This window comes from Oreochromis aureus, linkage group 3, assembly GCF_013358895.1.
Source record: "Oreochromis aureus strain Israel breed Guangdong linkage group 3, ZZ_aureus, whole genome shotgun sequence".
NCBI classification, from domain to species: domain Eukaryota; kingdom Metazoa; phylum Chordata; class Actinopteri; order Cichliformes; family Cichlidae; genus Oreochromis; species Oreochromis aureus.
In genome coordinates, this window is record NC_052944.1 from 17,769,942 (window position 1) to 17,784,506 (window position 14,565).

Sequence of the window (14,565 nt, forward strand, 5' to 3'; positions counted from 1 at the left end):
TTTAAAGGAGGCCTAAAACCTACGTTTGTGTAATGTACCGGTAAATAGCAGAAGAATTATGTTTATAGCAGAGTTCTCCTTGTGTTTTTGGAATGGATATTTTCACTCTGCAGTATGTAAGGCGAGTGTGCCGCCATTAATCATTCCACAGGTGCGGCAGCATTGTCAGAAGCCATACGTCCCTTTGCCTTTCCAACCTGGGTGGAAAGTAGAATGGAAAGGAAAAAGGAGGGAAGGTGGCTGGAGGTGGAGGGTGAACACATCCCTAAAAACAATTTCACTTCCTCTTCTTCCTCTGCACTGGATTTGTCAGTAAGGGGGGGTTCGAAGTCCAGATTAATTAGATCCATTTTGTGGTCCATCTTTGTTTTTGTTTTTTTGCTTTGTTTTGTTTTTTTCCCGCCACTTCCATGACTCTTTTCTTTTTCTTTGTCTTGCCTACAGTCCTTACTGCCATCCCAGCGCCATTTATCACGTTGCCATCTCGACAGTGCCTTCCCCCTTCCTTGCTGGGAAGCCATTAGAGCATCTCTGCATCGTGGCGGCCAGATTGCATTCCGGTCCCCGCTCGCGACATTTATCATCTTTTGTCCTAAGTTTTTATCTGGCCCTGCCCTGTGTGAAGCCCTATCTGCAATGCCCACTATAATGAAACACTGGGAGGTGAGGCTCAAGTAAATAACCTAATTAAACCTAGCAAACAGGGACAAAGGGGGGAAAAAAAATCCACAAAAGGCCTTTGTGAGAATGCCAGAGGAGGAACACTCACAGATGGCAGCGAGGAAGTCGAAGCAGCGATGTGGCACGCGGCCCATACCACCTTCTCATCTCAGTATTTATAGTACTCCTACTGGTGCTGTTGTTTGTCCAAAGATGTCCTCTTTACGTGATTTGGATCAACGCAGAATGACAGTTTATATTTAGATCGGCGATGCGCTGATTACTCGTCAGGAATCGGGTTTGTAAGACAAGAAATGTTCCTGTAAAGCAAGGGGATATATCTGTGATAAGGACCCAAAGCACTGAGTAATGGGTCCTAAGAGAAAATCTATCCTCCCTTCTCAGTCGCTTTCACTCCTCTCTCTGAGTCTTAGGCAAAAAGTCGAGCCAGCTCTGATTGGTCTCATTAGGGACAAAACGAGGAATACTAATCATCAAAATTATCGACGGCACCCCTGTAAACAGTATCGAGTCAATGCAGTGAAATGTCAGGAGGGCATTAGTGGACAATTATTAATCCATATCAAGCTGGGGTGGACAATTTAATTATCACCTAATCAATATTTCCAGATCTTGTACAGATGTAGAGCAGTGACTCGATGGATAGATCTGCCTTTTGAGAAGCCCTTTATTGGATTAAAAAAAGGCAGCTGGGAACAGTAGTAGGGTGGCAGTAAACAAGAAAGTGCTTCTCTGCATGGCTGACCCAGGGCACACGCTACAGCTTCTTCCAGTGATGAGCACCAGCTCCACTGCACATGGATACTTTAGGGAAAAATCAGGACCTGATTTTTTGTTTTTTCTGGGCACACACAGACACCTTGGATGCTTTTTTTGGTTTTGTGCTCATAATTTGACCCATGCGTTTTTCTTTTTGGTCTAATCTTGTTACCTCAAGCAACCTTGACCAAAGACGAGGCTCCGTTTATGTTTATTGGAGCCTCTAACTTTATCATAACCTCGCAAAGCTCAGAAAGCCACAAGAGCGGCATGCTGACTGCATTTCTTTTTTTCTTTTTTTTAGCAATCCCCAGCCCCGTGTCATTATTTGTGCAGCTCTTACTAGTAATTTGTTGCCATATTGTCTCATTGCCAGTAATGTTGCTTACTTTCTGCTGGTACTCTCTGTTTTCTCAGTGCAGCCTGAATAATTACTCTCATTGTACCTGAAACAAACTATCTCAAATATTGTCAGTCAAGGCTTTTGTGTGAGTGATGAGACAAAATGAATGCTGTGTAACAGGCCCTCGTGGATTTCAAAGACGCCGCACAATGAGCCGCGGCAAAACAAAAGTGGCTGTCTTCTATGAGATAGCAGTCATCTGAGATAAGAATACCCTCCCGTGGTTTGGTTTTGCTTTTTTTTTTTTTGTTTGCTATTATTGTAACTCTCCGTCTCCATCCCCCCGAATCACTTCAGCCACTACACAGCCTACTGATTACTACAAAGTCGCCTGGACCTTGGTTATTTTCACTATTTACTGCCTTACTGCGTGTTGCCATGGATTATTATTTTGGCGTAAGGCTGCATTTTCAGAGCACTCTTCCCCCCCCTCACCCAGCACACATTATAAACCTGCAGTACTCTTATCTTTTTCCTGTAATGCTTCAGCGTCTGTCCGCTATAATGCCGCGACAAGCCGAGAGGACCGCGAGCCAAAGTGCTTCTCTTTGTGCAAATGCTGTAAATAAAAACTCTCTTGGTTCACACAGTGTTGACTCTGAGCCCCGATGGAAGTTGGCTGGAAGTTAAATGCAGTGGCGCGTACTTTCTAGATAAAAGTCAACTTTTTTTTTCTTTGCTTTTCATTGTGTATGACAAGAGACTTGAAATAAGATCAAAATGTGACATTCAATCCCAACTGCAATATCTTTAATCTGTTTACCTTTGACTTTCATTACCAAATTTCAGATCCTTATAAAAAAAAAGAAAAAAAAAAGAGTCGAGATCATTTCATAAGATGCCGAGAACCTAATCATATCGGCGGGATTAGAGTTGTAGGCTCCAGGATTACTTTTTGAAAATTATCTCTGAGCTTTGTAAAGGAAAAAAAACTCACTAAGCAGTGAAGAAATATAAAAGAAATCCCTGTAACTTGTATTAGCCTCCCCTTCACTTCAGTCCTATCACCTCATCTGGTTCAAATGCCTTTGAAAGTCAATCCACCCATTCTTTTAGTTAATCGTCAACTAAGCTCTTTTCTCTCCCGTAGCTTTATTTTCTGTCGCCCAACTTGTAATCTCTCAGCATCCATGGTATTTTGACATTAGCACAATGTACAAGCAGCACATTGTTGTGGCAGGCATGGGTCAGCATGGATTTTGCACACCATCTGATCTACAATGCACCACAAGTACTGCCCATCTCTTGCTTCCATTAGGTGTCTAGCATGCATGTGTGGAGAACATGCTTCTTTTATATACATGTATGCCACAGAGACAGTGAATATGTGTAATTCAACCCTGCACAGCAGCTACGTTCAGCATCTTATGCTTTAGGAATGGGTGCTTCCGAGCCAACAAACTACCATTCCCTGCACACTGTTTGCACAAAGATTACACCTGTTAGGGATTATTTTCACTTTAAAACAGACAAAACAGATGAGCCAATGGATTCAAATGAAGCAATCACAGGAAGACCACCTTGCAGCCTCAAAATGAACAAACAGGTGAGGGTAACAGATGCTATTAAATGATCAAGAAACATTATCTGTAACTACAGTATATACAGGATGGACGGGTGGAGGATTAAGGCACTTGCTTTGTTTTACAGACAGACAATGCCTGCCTCAAGTCGTAGTCATGACAATCTCCCCCTATGTCTGTGTACAACTCTGATATCTCACTCAATGTAGCAAAACCACCATGCTGTGCTATTTAGCGTTTGGGCTTTCCATATTAATTATTTACCAATTTGAATACTCAAAGAGACAAACCACTAAATTAGCTAAATAAAATCCCGAAAGACCAAAAAATCTCACTGAAGAAAAAAAAAAATCAATCTTGGCCAACAGGGACCAAACCCCAGGGAGTGTTTTCATTCAACTGAATATATTTACTATAAGACTATTCACATAGCCAGATGCAAACCTTCATAGTATGTGCAAAACATTACAGTAGCTACAAAAATAGGGATAATTTAATTCTTTTCAGTATTTAATTTCTGTCTTTTCATGCAAAACTCTCTTAAATTTTCTATTCAACTGGGTCATTCTGTGGCACTTTGCTACCTGCTAACTCATTACCGTCTCATATCGGTGTTCTCATTCGCCTCGCAACCATCCAGATACACAAATAAGGATTTGATGGCAAAACTAAAGCCTCTTGTTCTTGAATGTTTCTCCTTGAATCCCAGCATTGAGAGGGAAAGCACACGCAATTAAATTGTGCCATTTAATGAAAGGCGACAACAGATCCCACCCCGGCCGTGGCGGGGAGAAAGGTGAAGGGGTGTAAGGGGATCGTGTATTTTTCTGCGCTCCTAGAGGCACGAGTAGGAGAGCGGGAAAATCTTATTTGGAAAGTGTACTTAAAGAAATCCATGTAGGCACAAATCCTGACATCACAGAGCACACTCTGTGCCGTCTTGTACCGACTATCAAGACGGAGGGAAGAGATAAAAGTGCAGGGATGACTGTTTAAGGAAGGAGCGAATGAGGTTGAATTTAGGAGGACTAAAGCAGTCCACCATGTTTTGATGAAATATTCCGGACTGCTTGTTTACCTTAATGGGGCTTGTAAAAGCTAACAAGGTCCCGCCTTTTGACTCAGGATTCCACGGTCATTCCAGCCTCTTTGTTGTACATTAATTATCTGCACTTAACTTGAAATATCCTTCATCATGACTCAAGTGATGGGGGTGATTGGGGTAATTAATTAGCTGATGAGAGGGTGATGAATGACATGAAAGATGGCACCAGGGGAGTATTAAAACTAAAGGGAAACAGACTGGTTATGGATGTTATGATGAATGCTGTCTAAACACTGCATAAATGTCCAGGGACCCGTCTGTAATTGTGTGTGTGTGTGTGTGTGTGTGTGTGTGTGTGTGTGTGTGTGTGTCTGTGTGTGAATACATATGATGTGATGGGCACTTAGAGTGCTCCACCATTAGAAACAAGAGCTTGGCTCAGGCTCAACTTGAAAAGCCTATGGGTCTGGCTGTGGCGTGAGAGCATTTTCACCTCTCAATGGAGGCTTTCACTCTCATTTGCCATAACTAATAAACCACACTAAAGCAGTGTGTCACAATAAATCTCAGCTCCTCAAATGGCATGACTCATTTGCCGCTGCAGAGAAGCCAAAGAGGGAGAGAGAGAGAGAGAGAGTGTGTAAGGCGCAGGGTGTGTGAGCCGGTGTGCGCGAGAGTGAGTTAATGAGCGAGCGAGCGCGCAAACAAGAGAGAGGGCGGAGTGACGGGAAAGACTGACAGATGTAGTGTGTGTGAGAGGGTATTAGGTGAGAAAGATGGCTCTCCTAAGACGGACTTTGAGCACTCACTCCATCACAGCGCCGAATGTAAATCAGCTGTGACAGGAGGAGCTCGGGGCATAAAGATTTCCCAATCTGCATCACGCTTTGGCGAGTGCTGTAGGTAAGAAGGTTGGGATGTAAGCTTTTTGGCTAGGACTGAGAGATCGCCCGGAGGCGCTTCATGGAGATGAATGGTTTAGACCATTAACCCCACTGCAGAATCCCAACACACCCCCGAGGCACACGAATGTGCTGCACTGAGATCAGTGCAACGTGTCGCACTCTCAGGACCCCCCGGTGTGAGACCAAAGCGCCAGCCTAGGGCCGGGTGTTACCCCCCCCCCGTGAGGACACATGCGCGCAAACCACACACGGTTCTGAAGTGGGGAATTCAAAAGTGATTGTTTCCATCACAAATCAGCGATGGGAGTGTTTCAACAAACAAATTAATGAATTTAGCAACATTTATTTCCATTTTTTACGTGTAGTGGTTAACACAGTCGCACAAACAAACAAAAGATCCCCAATTAAAGGCCAGGAGGATAGGCCCAGCCTCAGGAGCTCACAAGCTAGTGTACTCCTAGTGCTCATTCCAAGCCTGGATAAATGGGATGGTTGGGTCAGGAAGGGCATCCAGTATAAAAGCTGTGCCAAATCAAATATGCAGATCTATCCGCTGTTACTACCGCTTGCGAATTAAGTGAGCAACTAAACAAAAGTGCAGATTTTATCTTCAGAGATATTTTCAACAATTTACTGAATGACATGTAAATCCTGTCCCTGCAGCACAGTCATACTGTACACCACCTATTTCTATGTACTGCTTATAAAGTACAAATTAAACACAAGCTTTTGGACGTGTTTGGTTGTGAATGGTGCATACTTTTATTTATGCAAATCGCAAAGTGTTGGTAATCATCAAATTATCATCACTGGCCTGATTTGCTAGTGCAAAATTGATGAACAAGCCATGAATGTGGAGCAGACGAAGCAACCGTTTAGCCAAATGTACGGCATTAAGTAAACATGTATCCAGAAAAGTGCTCATTTCCAGCTTCATGATTTTTTTATTCTTGGAGTTTTGCATGACTCAAAGTTCAAAAATAATGATCTCACACTGGGCTTTGGTGCACCCCAGAATTATTATAGTTTTGTGTTTTCTAATTAGTTGCCTTTTTTATTTATTTTTTTAATTTCTTTTGAGGTTTTGTTGTTTGTTCAGTTCGCTTTAGTTTCAGTTCATTTTTCCAGGGTAGTTAATTTCCGTTTAGTTGTCATTGTTTGACAAAGTTTGCTTCTAGTTTTGTTTTTAATAAGTTTTAATCATTATAAAATTGAGTCTTATAAGGGGTAAATTTAAAAAGTTCAGAACAGGTATGCCAATTTTTGACAGCACATAAACCACAATCATGTGGAGATCCCAGGTCTTAGGAAACCTTTTCACCAAAACTTCATCACTGATGATAAAGTTGACCAAAAGTCCGGTCTATTTTAGCTTAGCAATTTTTTTTAAGTGCACAATATTCAATTCCATCTTATTTTATATATACAGCACCACATCACAACAACAGTCACCTTAAAGTGCTTTATATTGTAACCCTTCAATAATATAGAAAAACTCTAACAATCAGACAAACCTTTATGATCAGGCACTTTGCGACAGTGGGAAGGAAAAACTCCCTTTTAACAGGAAGAAACCTCTGGCAGAACCAAGGTCAGGGAGGGGCAGCCAATCTTAAGATAAGAAGGTTTAAGATTAGGCTTAAAACTTTCCTTTTTGCTAAAGCATATTGTGAGGGCTGGATCAGGTGACCCTGAATCCTCCCTTAGTTATGCTGCAATTGGTGTAGGCTGCTGGTGGATTCCCATGATGCATTGAGTATTTCCTTTTCATCTTTCTCACTCAACATGTGTTAACAGACCTCTCTGCATTGAATCATATCTGTTATTAACCTCTGTCTCTCTTCCACAGCATGTCCTTCATCCTGTCTTCCTTCTCTCACCCCAACCGGTCGCAGCAGATGGCTGGTTTCTTCCTGTTAAAAGGGAGTTTTTCCTTCCCACTGTCGCCAAAGTGCTTGCTCATAGGGGGTCATATGAGTGATGCTTTTTTTCTCTGTATGTATTATTGTTGGGTCTACCTTACAATATAAAACGCCTTGGCGCTTTATCACTAAAATTGAATTGACCGGTTAGGAGTGAAGGGAGGACAAAATATGCACTGTTGATTATTTCACGTCATTAAGTTCTTTTTATTTTCATTTTTGAAGCCTATTTATTGTAACTTCAAGACTAACATTAAAATAAGTCTCAGTATTATAACCTTCGTGCCACCCCCTCAGTTCAAGCAGCTGTTTTAGCGTCCTGTTCCAGCTCTTTAACTTTCATCTTATCAACAGCCTCTTGCAAACAAAAGATTTGAACAGCCTGTGGTTGGGGGCAGAGCTGTGTGCTCAGATGACCACATAAAGGACATCTCTCTCTATTAACAAGTCAATCTAAAGTTGGGAGATAAATCAGGTAGCATATGGGAAGCAGACAAACTCCAGCATGTTTTGGGAACATTATGACTCAAATCCACATGGAACCATTTTCACTTCTCTTTTCTACTTAAAAGACTTGAGTATGAATTTCTGTACTGTGAGTATAAAAACATCTTTAGTAAGATTGCTGTGCACACATAGAGGTTTTGTTCCCTCCCCTTCACCTGCACACTGCAGTAAAACATCATCTGGTCTGTGAGCGCTCGTGTATTTCAGACCTGACTAGCCGAGTAATCCCATCGCCGCAGCTACGGCATCAATCCATTAATTGCACTGTCACTGTGGCAATGTCATGAAACACCTGCATTGTTATACAGTTCACTGGCACAGTGTGTGAAGGGTGATCAGATTTTAGTACGTGCGCCAGCAAAGCCCAAATCGTGCCAAGCGTAAGCCCGGCAGATGCAGAACAGCTGGCATTGTGTTCGTCTCACCGGCTGATCCCAGCTTCAAAGACGTGCTACGAGGTACCCTTTCAATGAGAGTGTGTGTGCATGAGGGAGAGAAAGGGAGAGCAATTGTGTAAGAATCAAAACAAAAAAAAAACCTAGCATGACACACCGTGTTAACGTGGCCCTCTATTGTTTTGCTGACACCATAAATGCTCAACGCACAGATAAGGAGGCGCCAGGTTGACTGAAATCCATACCATTTCACAGTATGACATTCAAATCTATGGAATTAGAAAAAGGGATTTGTGGAGTTTGTTGATTGCCACTCCAATGGATTTACAATTTGGATTAAGGTGCTTTTGTTCTGTCAATATTCCCACTCTGAGATGTGAATGGTACAGCATGCTTAATTTGCACCACCACTTTTTAGTCGGTTATTTCTTGAAGAAATAAGTGCACTCAGATGTGGCGTTACTAACCGTGGGGGCTAGCCTTTAATTACCTTCATCGGAGCCTGTACAACATCTCCATATTGTATGTGATTATCTGCTTTTCTTGAGAGTGGGAGGGTCAGGGGTCTGATGAAAATTGCTTGGCTTTTGTGCGATTCTGTGGTCTAAGTGCGAGGCGAAATGACTGCGATCCATAGATGAGGCTAATGGCCTTAAATAATACACTTGGGCAAAGCTGCCGGAGAAATCGGCATCCATGGAGTTAATAATGGGCCTGATACAACCTTTACACATAATTGCACAGCACATTGTTGACAAGGAGTTGGTACAGGCCTTTACAGCCAAAGAAAATGATAATGACTTCTTACTCGTTCAGTTCAACCTGCAAGCGAGAGGCATCTTGCATTGCACCGATAACATTGTTTTATCTCAGATTCCCAGCCTTGTCACAAGGTCTTCATCCAAACAACTAGATGGTAATTAAATGCTGGCACTCTAAGCCGAAGGTGTTCTCACCGCATTTATTTGAAGTGTGAACATGATGCATGCTCTCCCCTTGTAGATATCGACGCTGGTTTTTAAGGATGTACTGCGCTAAGATACGTTTTGAAATGAACGAGTGGAGCCAACAATGAGATTTCCACATGAGCAGCGTCCGGCAGAATGATGAACGAGGTGGTAGACTTGAGGAATTACAGTGATTTAAAGTTGGATCAAAACCCCCTCTGAGAGTACGGTTCTCCTCTTGCTTTGATGTCATTTCGTGCGGCTACACAAACATGTAACCTCGGCGCGCGCTTATTTGTGTGCCTAATTCAGCGTGTGCACCGCGGCGTGTAGGCTGCAGCTCTTAAAGAGTACATACTGTGCATTCACGTGTGTGCGTGCGCGCCCGCTTCTGTGGGTACGAGCGTAAAAGCGAACGGAATAGACTCAATTTAAATCAAATTAGCATGTAGGCAAATTAAGCAGACGGATTTAATTTGAGCTGTTGTAAAAATGCTAATTTCAGTACAGCCCGCAAGCTTATATGCAAATACAATACTATTTTACAATAATTCATATTAGGCCAGGCATGCATAAAACACATATTACATCCTAACGTCATCTGGGGAATTGAGTATCATTAGCTTTTGGACTCCTAACAAGGTGAAGCTTTTTAGCTGGTATGTGGGGCGGGCGTATGCATTAGAACTTCTCCATTTATCTGTGTGCATCGCCGCTGCTGCTGCGGCTTTATTCACAACACTGTAACGCTCACAGGAATGACAGTGTGTCTTTGCGCGTGTGCATAATTTGGTATAGCTCGTCCATCCCAGCAGGCATGCTTCTAATTTTTTCGCATTCTGTTGCTGCATTACTACTAAACAGATGACACTTATACTCTCCTCTGCTGTCACAGAGCAGTAGATACTGCTGGGTCATAACTTGCTTCTGCATTTAGTTAACTTATGGGGAAAGGACAGAATGCAAATCTGCTAGCATGGAAACGTGGCTGCCTTTAGATGTTGTTGTATTTAATTCTGCCCTTAGCCGCCCCCCCCCCTCCAAACATCAACTCTACCATGGCTTGCTTTTTTCACACTGCTGCAGCTCAGAAGAAGCACCACATCAATAGATGATGTGCTGTTTTCCTCCCATGTGGTTCACCTTTGATTGCAGGCTCCAAAGGTTTGCACATACATTAAGGTGCCTGTGGATGTTGTTAGCGCTTGGGTGGGCATGTTTCTCTATACTCGCGTGCCTGTAAATAAGCGCGCGTGAGCGAGATGAAGTTTGGGTGTTAACATCTTAATGCGTAAAGAGGACGGAGCCTTGTCGATACTCATTTGACGTGTTATAGAGAATTGGGCTGGCTCGCTGTGACTCGCCACGCCATCCACCAGCAATGAGGGCAATCAATTAAAACACTATTAGGCCAAGGGTTTGACGTGGTCCAACACAGCATGGGCTAGAAAGTGTGTGAGTTGGGTTTCTCTACAGATGTAGCTGAGCAAATTTGCAGCTGAAAGACCAGCTGATTTTTACCTCCACCAGGGAGGTTATGCTTTTGTGGTAGCGTTCAGTTGCCTTGTCTTTCTACCTGTCTGTAAACACGACAGTTTGAAAGGTTCTGAAGGAATTCTGGCGTCCATTAAAATTTGGCTCATATTCACCAACGACTTCAAGCTCAACCTATTGATCTATTGCCTGAAAATGAACAAAAACCCTGATAATTTAGAACCTATGAATTGTACAAGTGTGCTGTGTATTGTCAACACATAGAAAGTAGTGTGTAAAAATGTAAAATATGATGTCACACTTCATAAACATTAATAGACTGATCTGAAGGTCACAGTAATAATAGTAATCTGTACATAACATATCAGCAAATATGGAGTGATATGTGGGGATTCTAAAAATGATGTTACTTTGAACTTTTGACCTCTTCTTCAAGATCAAATGAGATCAAACTTTCATAAAATGTTTATATAGTTACATCCAAAATCATGTCACATTTGACCTCTGACCTCACTTTTACATTTCACAATCCACCTTTCGTTCAAGTTGACCCAAAAATGTGTTTTCTTCAAACAAAGTATTGTCAACAGAAAAAGGCTGAGCTGCCTAGTTAGCAAGAATACTACTGTACAATAATGATATATAATAAGCTCCAGTTATGCACAAATCAATCCCTATTATCCATAACCTACTCCCACATACTGTTATTAAACGTGCAATCAAAGTAAACATCTGTTATGCCACCCTTATCAGATTTTTACTGCACTACAATCTTAAAAATACATTTAAAAAGAACAAATAAAACTAAATGAATATATATATAAAATACAATAATGTTTGCCTTAAAGTAAATAGAGAGTGAGCTGTCTTGGGGATTGTTAAACTAGGTTTTTGATGTCGGTGATGTGCGCTCATCGAGAAAAGAAAGATACAGTAAATTACTTTCGCAATTTTCACATCTGTAGCTGAATCAGTTTAATGATTAAGCTACGTATTATAAAGCCAATTGCTCTAAAAATACAGTAAAATAACACTCTTTGTCATCACAGTTGAGTTTTGTATATGATAAAAAACAGCAGTATTATACAGTAAAGCTACATAGGCCAGTGTAGCATTTCTTTAAATAAGGAAACTGTTGCATATTACGATATGATTATAACATTATTACAACAGTATGTTGTTACAATTACAGCACTATATTGTTGTCTATTTCAGTTGTGTATTGTATATTATATTGTGTTGTACATTATTTTTGTTGCATGAACGCCAGATTTACCAGCATTGAACCGTTATCTAATAGTTTGACGCTGGCAAATTCTTCCTCTCTGTAATCTAAGTTATATTGCAGGTTGACTTGATTTTTCTGTTGCCCAGTAGCAAAATCAAGCCCCACACCTTGTGGAGACATGATCCAGTCCAAACCTGGTTTGGTTTTGCTTCATATCTGTGTTGGGCTCATGAAGCAAAAGCTCTATCGAGTTAAAGGAGACCCGAGTTATTTAGTTCTGGTGCCCACACCAAAGTTTTAGCTTTAACTTCATCCCTGCGCAGGTGGAGCTGTTTAATGCTTCAGGCTGTCCTCTCATCTCCAGTGAGTCCTGTTTGTATTACTGCTCAGTAAAAGACAGAGAAATTGTTTGTTGCCTCTCTCGCACTTTGTCCCCCCTTGGCTCACTGGGGACAATTATGTCCCCCCGCTCCTCCCCCCTTCGAGCTATTGCCGAGCCCAATTTGCTACACAAATTAAACGGGAGGCATTTGAAGAGCAAGGGGAACAAGGTGAAGGAGAAAACAACAGAGAGCAACAGAGAGAAGGCCAAAGACTAAACAATGAGTGAGTGAACACACAACAGCAGACCGAACAGACCTGCACAGAGATAAGGAAATACACCTTTTATATTTATTAAGAGAAATGCATGTTTACTAGGAGTCTTTACTGTTAATTTTCTTAAAGAGTGCCCAATATGTGAGGTAGGACTGGCTCTAAGGCTCGTGCCATCTGTTGAACAGGCAGACTCAGCCATTTTCAGCACTCGTGTGTCTCATATCCTCCACCAGGTCCACAGCCTGAGGCTAGCTCACATCCAAATGGATCCAGAGCAGCAACAGTAGGGTTTTGGGGGCTGTGGGGTTAGTCTGGAACAGACTAAAGTGCTGTGCACTGAGGTCCTCAGTGCACAGCACACATGCAGGGAGAGCCTTAGAGTGTCAGGGCTGGGCATGCACAAGCATTGGCACAGTGGAGGAAATTAAGGAGCTTCCGAGTCGCTGGAAGGGGCTATTGCACGGCTTCCAAACAGCAAGGGAAGAAGGTGGGGAAAAGACAAAGCCGCTGGCGGGGGAAACAAAAAACAGAAAGGAAGAAAAAAAAAACAACAACATCAGAAAGAAAAAGCCAAAGTAAGAACTGAGGAGAAAATTGGCAAGAGAGCGATTAGGAAGAAAAACAATAGAAAGAAGCTGGGGAAAGAAAAGGAGCAAACACGTGCATGTGGGAGATCAGGCGGTGCAGGAACAGAAAGGAGCAAATATAAATCCCAGAGCTAATATGTACTGCCTGAAGTGGCTCTGCTTATGAGCAGCCATGTTTTCGCACACCTCGGCAGCAGACACAACAAGCGCCGCGTCTCCGTGACCTCCCTCACTCCCACACACCCCTTCAGTCATTAGCAGACAGGCAGTGTGGCTACCTCGTGATAAGTGTGTGTGTTTTGGCTTTGAAATGATGACCCCGCACAGCTGTTAAAGTAGGGTACGGGGGTAGCCGCAGCTGGTAACAACCCCACAGCCAAATGAAGGGAATTAATCGGGGGGTAGTGGGGGGGGGGGATTGCAGGGGAATGGCGAGCACTGAGGCGTCAAGGTTTGGAATGTCTGGAAGTTTCACCGAGGCAGTTGTCTGAGGTTGTCTGAGCAAATGTTATGTGAATTCACACTACGCCGCGGAAGATGGGAGTTTGTGAAAAGATGGCTTCCGAAGAGCCCGCTCAATGGTAACGTTTATCGACCGTTAATGCCATTTTGGGAAGGTCCCATAATTAAATTGTGTCAATAAATCCCGGAGCTGCACATAAAACCGGGGAATAAACGGAGAAGACGTTTTCAACTGTTTGCCTCTTCCCTGCTGCGAGACATATGTGGCTCGGGGGTAAGAGGGGGTTGGGCGCAGAATAGAAAAATAAAACACAGTGGAGCGGATTGCAGGGAACATTTCTCAAGCACAAAGTTGAAAATTTCGCCCATCAATTCCACTTTGCGTTGGCTCCGTTGTCTGTGACCTTGGGTGAACGAGCCCTTCATTCTGAGATATTCGGCTGAACTGAGGGGATTTCAGGCAGTGCAAAGGGAGCAATAAAATTTTTTATTCATCTCACTGTGACTCCAGTAGCTAATGATTCATGGATCTTAGTGTAAAATAATAAGAAAAAAAAGGTGGTGGGGGATGATGTGGGGGAGGGGGAGGTGGTCTTTTGGTGTAGGACCAGAGCTCAATGAGGTTTGAAAACGGTTGTCACACATCAATGGGCAGGTGTCTGATGTCAAGTAACTCAATTCCAAAGATTTCTCATTGTGAGATTCTTGGCCGAGGCGTGAGCGTTTCTGGTTTTTACTGCAGAAAGAAGTAGCTGGAAAATAAGATGAAGATGATGAGATGAAGAGACTGATCATTGTGAAATAAAGGTGTGTGTGTGTGAAGGAGGCATACACACAGTGGGAACGGTACAATAGGAGGGCCAGTTTTCTCATCACTGACTGGGATCACTTTTTAAATATGTTTCAGGATGTAAAAAAATCCACCTTTTCGCTTTGTGTAATAACATAAATAATAACACATTATTAGACAAACAGTGTCTCTTACCCACAGACCCAGGCCTGTGAAGTTTTTACAAACGCAATACATGAAGTATTTCTGCGCTTGATGATGAAAGAGATGACACAAAAACAGTCCCCATCCCATAACCAGCAGGACGCCACACTCGAGGC

At 42.5% G+C, this 14,565-nt stretch overlaps 1 protein-coding gene across 7 annotated transcripts in view; it reads right to left on the reverse strand.

Annotated features, from left to right (window-relative positions):
• LOC116333162 (receptor-type tyrosine-protein phosphatase delta) overlaps positions 1–14,565 on the reverse strand; it is a 397,398-nt gene that overhangs the window by 88,300 nt on the left and 294,533 nt on the right. The window lies entirely within an intron of this gene.